The sequence below is a fragment of the Dreissena polymorpha genome, chromosome 3 (assembly GCF_020536995.1).
Source record: "Dreissena polymorpha isolate Duluth1 chromosome 3, UMN_Dpol_1.0, whole genome shotgun sequence".
Classification (NCBI taxonomy): domain Eukaryota; kingdom Metazoa; phylum Mollusca; class Bivalvia; order Myida; family Dreissenidae; genus Dreissena; species Dreissena polymorpha.
In genome coordinates this window covers 110,806,464-110,812,401 of record NC_068357.1, presented here as the reverse complement: position 1 = coordinate 110,812,401, position 5,938 = coordinate 110,806,464, and the positions used below count along the sequence as shown (strand labels likewise).

Genomic DNA, 5,938 nt, shown 5'->3' with positions numbered 1-5,938 from the left:
AATTTAATTTGTTTCATTTATAACTCGCTTATATATATGAAAATATATATAGTTGAGCTATCCTTCTCACACGGTGTCGACATGAGTGTTAGCTGAGCGTGCAAATGTTTGCGTACTATCCCAAATATTTCCCATGTCCCTTGACATATTGTTTTTACATTGAACAATCATACAAATATGCATGGATTTTGAATTCATATTGTGTTGAAGATTCATGAAAAGAAGAGTTAATCAAAACTTAAATCTTAGAACAATTTGTTTAGAATTATCTTAGAAACTTTTAGAAAACCAGCCAGAGTATATGTGTAAAGATGACAGATCCAATATTTAATAGCATCTTTATATATTTTTCAGGTGAGTCAAAGCGGACACAGTTGATGAGGAATATGCATCCAGCATTGGAAGCAAAAATTTTCTTTAAAAAATACAATTAATTTAATGAGGTAGTTTACATAATGCCCTGTCTGTTGGTTTGTTTGTTTGTGCAAACCTTAACATTTGCAATAACTTTTGCAATATTAAAGGTAGCAACTTCATATATAGCATGCATGTGTATCTCAAGGATCTACACACTTTGAGTTGTGTAAGGTCAAGGTATTTTTTTTGTTGGTAAAATTGATGAATTAATATGACATCTCTTTGCAAATTGTTTAAAAATTAATACATAACTTGTTTCAGAAACATGTTTAATAACATTCGATTGTCATTTATTCGAATTTGAAAGTTGTCAAAAGTAATTATTTCTCCCTATACGGTAGCTTTAGGTATATGTGATATGTCATAAGAAAACTAGTCTTCATTGCATTACAAATTAATGAAGCATTCTTTACATTTGCTTTTATGACAAAAAAACTAGTTTAGACTTGTAAAATTGATAAAAATAATTATTTGAACATAAAGTTTGACCAGAGTGAACAATTTAAACACACAAGTTTATAACGACGTGTATCTTGTGCTTTGCATTTGTTTAAAAGTTGCCTTATAATTGTGCGAAGCATGTCTTCTCAAATTAAAAATGCATCTTATTCAAAGGTGATCAGAACTAAATGTGTTGTTTTTTTATAATTCAGGGATAAAAAAAAATCAGACTAAGAAACCATATACAATAATTCATAGTCTGTTGTCTTCACAGAGAGAAACTTCAATAAAAAAAATATGCTGTCATTTTATAATACCTTCGTGTTTGCCTCACGGTTGCCTATTGATTGTTTTAAAATAGGAAGTTTATAATGAGGTATATAACACAAAGAAATTTCATATTTGAATCATTTTTATGCTCCTCTAAAAAATTCTTGTCTGAGCTTTTTCTCAGCAACTTATTACGGGAATTCAATGAAACTTTATGGGAAGCTTCACTACCAAGAGGAGATGTGCATGTTATCAGCCAGTTATGGTCGGATGATTTTTCACAGAGTTATGGCCCATTGAAATTTTCCATTAACTGTACATATTGTGCATTCTTGTTCGGGCTATTTTAGCAACTAATGTCTGCAATTGAATGAAACTTTATGGGAAGCTTCACTACCAACAGGACATGTGCATATTATCAGCAAGTTATGTTCGGATGATTTTTCACAGAGTTATGGCCCTTTGAAATTTTCAATATACTGTACATATAGTGCAATTCTTGTCTGGGCTATTTATCCCCAACTAATAACTTGAATTCAATGAAGTTTTATGGGAAGCTTAACTGCCTTGAAGAGATGTGCGTGTTATTTGTGGGTTCTGGTTAGATGATTTATTTAGAGACTCATGGCCCTTTGAAATTGTTAAGTTGCTAAACCATCCATCCTATTATTTTGTCCAAAGTTATGCCCCTCAAGATGTTTCCTTTTATCTGAATATATAGTGCAATATTGTGACCAAAAAAAACTTTGGGGAGCTTCACCCATCTCTGACGGCTTGTTTTAATTAAATATTAATTGTAAATCCCATATCACCTTTTATCATACTTTTTTGTAATTTACAACTTGGTTTTCTGACAATTGTTTTCCTTGTTTTGTTTCAAATAGGCATGATATGGTTACTATTAAATCAACTTCATATGTTCTTCCCTTGTGATAAGTATTTTTTATATCTATTTCTTAATATTTTTCAGTAGTAATAATGTCTAAGAATGTATCTGGGTAGAATGAATATCTGTTCTTTTAAAGGTTGTAACTGATGCTCTATTTCTTTTGGACATGACATGTTACTGTCTCGTTTGTACAGAGATTCAATTAAATACTACATTTTATTATGTGTGATTCTATTTTTGTGTTCCAAATAGGCAGTCTGACATATTAGGTATATTGAAAACTCTTACATATAACATTTGTAAGTATCTGTTATTAATGATAGTTAAATGAAACAATGGTTGTATAGTTGTGTATATTACAAAGTATAATTATTGTTATATTTCGAAATATGTTATGTTTATATTTTAATTTTCATACACTTTCAACTATAATTTGTAATAGTGCCGTTGCTACTTAAATTTTATGTGGTTTGGATGCTCACTGTTATATTCTATGCTCCTTCAAAATACAATTAAGGTTTCACCTTAACAGTTATAACGCGAGTGAAAAGCATCCATATGTAGCAATATACACTGTAAACATGTGATTTAAAACAAGTTTTGTTCAATTATCTGTAAAGTTCATTCATAACTATTTTATAACATGTCTGCTAAATCCACTTACTGTATTCAAGCATTTTGCATTATTGTTTTTGTTTAACACTAGAAACTGTAAAGTTTATGTGTAATAAAATTATGTTCTGTTCTGTAATGATTGTATGCTGATGTAGTTGTTGCATTAACATTAAGTAGACATAAAAATTCGGTATTCTATATACTACTAACATTTTATTGTGATTCAAGTTGTATTAAGTTTTGTTCTCTAAACAGATATTGAATTATTTTACTGATACAACAACATACGGTATTAAAGCAGTTCCATATATAGCTAGATACACTGTTATCATGTTTGTCTAAAATATCTGTAAAGTCTATCCATAACCAAATTATGATATTTCTGTTAGAAAAAAAACGACAAACTATATGTATTCATGTATTTTGTATAATCGCTTTGTTTAACACTAGAAACTGTAAAGTTTATGTGTAATAAAATTATGTTCTGTATATTACATGATAATCTATCAATGTTGTTTTGTGAACACAACCTCTGGTTCTATGGAAAAAAAAACACAAACCTTAAGCACTTAATTTGTCGGTATGTGTGCATTTGTGTGTATGGGTGTGCGATAAATTGCAAGTGTTTCCTGTTCGCGTGTTTGTGTTTTGTGTGAATTATGTTAAGCAAATTAATTTAACAAAAAAGTTTATTTGACTTTATTAGATGATAGTATTGAGTGTCCTACCAAGAAAAATTGGTGCACGCTATTAAGGGATCTACTAAGTAATTTGGGATTTTATGATGCTTGGTTTTTTCAAGATGTTGGAAATAAAATATGTTTGTATCAGTCGTAAGACAAAGATAGAGCGACATGTTTGTACAGAATTGGAATGAGCGACTTCATACTTCTACTAGGGCAAATTTTTATAAACATATCTCGTTTTTCAATTTCAACCGTACCTGAATACATGTATATGCAATGTCAACAAGTTTCGAGTAAATTTATCAAAATTACGTATGTCATCACATAGATTAAATATCGAGTCAGGCAGATGGGCTAGACCTACACCAATTCCATTAGATCAAAGAAAGTGTACTGTTTGTAATTAACTCGAAAAAGAGTTTCATTTTATTCTTGAATGTACAATATATACTGAACTGAGATCAAAATATATTCCATTGTATTACAGACAACGACCAAACATGTACAAATTTATCGAGCTAATAGAGCTAATAACATCAAATAATGAACTATTAATAAAAAAATTAAGCTGTTATATTTATCACTCTTTTAAGGTTCGAACGCATAATACATGTGTCATCAATTTGATTTATTCTGAAATGTTTTGTGCGGTATATATCTTGTTGTAACTTTAATTGCATTTATTATGTACTGCATATTAATTGTTGGGATAGTACCGCATATGTAACGTGTTTTTATTCACGTGTTTTTTAATCTGTCTTTGTGTTTTAACGGTCGCCTTTAATGGACTGTCAAAACTGTATTTGAATGTATTTAATCAATTGCCATTATTATCTTTTTAATGAAGGTTATATTATAGTATCGTGTCTGTTCCTAGATGTATTCTACGACAATATGGCTGCATTTTTAGAACTGTTATGCACTGATTTACAACTATTATGTCTGTCGGTCGGTCGGTCCGTATACCAGGTGGTTTCCGGATGATAACTCAATAACGCTTGGGCCTAGGATCTTGAAACTTCATAGGTACATTGATCATGACTCGCAGATGACCCCTATTGATTTTCAGGTCACAAGGTCAAGGTCACGGTGACCCGAAATAGTAACATGGTTTCCGGATGATAACTGAAGAACGCTTATGCCTAGGATCATGAAACTTCATGGGTAGATTGATCATGACTTGCAGATGACCCCTATTGATTTTGAGGTCACTAGGTCAAAGGTCAAGGTCACGGTGACCCGAAATAGTAAAATGATTTTCGGATGATAACTCAAGTACGCTTTTGCCTAGGATCATGACACTTCATAGGTACATTGATCGTGACTCGCAGATGACCCCTATTGATTTTTAGGTCACTAGGTCAAAGGTCAAGGTCACGGTGACAAAAATCGTATACACACAATGGCTGCCACTACAACGGACAGCCCATATGGGGGGCATGCATGTTTTACAAACAGCCCTTGTTTGTATATTGCATTAAATTGAGTTTATTAGCCTCATACACTCTGACGCACTTAGGATATATTTAATTACATGTATACTTTCGATAATTATTTATGTTCTAGTGTAATGTATAATAACTCATAATGTATAATAATTCATGTAGGCACCGTTGTAACCAAACGATTTTATTTCTTTGCATAACTTTATTTTGTATAATCATAAACTGTGTATTGTGGAAACACTGTATCATGTATGCTTGATTTGTCCACTTGGGCTTTTGGCTTTCTGGATGGATTGTTTAATAAACTATGTTCTAAAAAATGCAAAGGTTTCGTGTCCGCTCAATTATTTTGCTATGTATGGTCGGATTAAAATATTACTTGGCATGAGTATTAACCACAAGAGTATATGTGAAATACTCAACAGCCAGATGTCAAGGTCAAACGGTGCTATATAACTTTGACAATAATCAATGTAAATACCTAATTATGACAGTGTTTGGTGTCCAATAAATCATTTTGCCGTGCATGGTCCATTTTAATGACAATTGGCATAAGAAAAAAACACAATACATGTCGTTTGATATGTCACGTGAAAGAATCGAGATGCTGATGTCAAGGTCAAGGTAAAAAGGTGCTTTGGAACTTTGACAAAAAAAACACAATGTAACAATGTGATCATCACAGTGTTTTGTTTCCACTAAATAACTTTGCTAAACATGTTTGGATTTTTATAATACTTGTCATAACTAATAGCCACAAGTATGGTGTGATGCGCAAAAGGCTCAAGATGCTGATGTGAAGCTCAAACGGTGCTATTGAACTTTCACAAAAAACAATATAAAATACTAAGTTTTTCAGTTGTTCGTGAACGCTAAATAACTTCACTATACACAATATAAATGGTTGTCGCGTAAAAGACTCGTAATGCTGATGTCTTCTTTTATTTCATAATCTTTGTAATTGTTATCAAGACATTTCTTTTTCATTTATACCAATACTGTTGTCATGTTATTGGGCGTGCTTTTAAAACTGAGCCAAGTATTGCGAAAACGGGTCTTATGTCTTAGGAGTTCCGAGTTCCAACTTGTTCTCTTATTTTTCATAATCTTTGTAATTGATATCAAGACTTTTTTCATTTATGCCAATACTTTCGTCATGTTATTGGACGTGCTTT

At 31.5% G+C, this 5,938-nt stretch overlaps 1 long non-coding RNA gene across 1 annotated transcript; it reads left to right on the top strand.

Annotated features, from left to right (window-relative positions):
• Positions 1–432: 432 nt before the first annotated feature.
• Positions 433–5,089, top strand: LOC127871019 (uncharacterized). Its single transcript, XR_008045041.1, has 2 exons — positions 433–4,546; positions 4,692–5,089. It is a non-coding gene; the product is annotated as an uncharacterized LOC127871019 (long non-coding RNA).
• Positions 5,090–5,938: the final 849 nt, after the last annotated feature.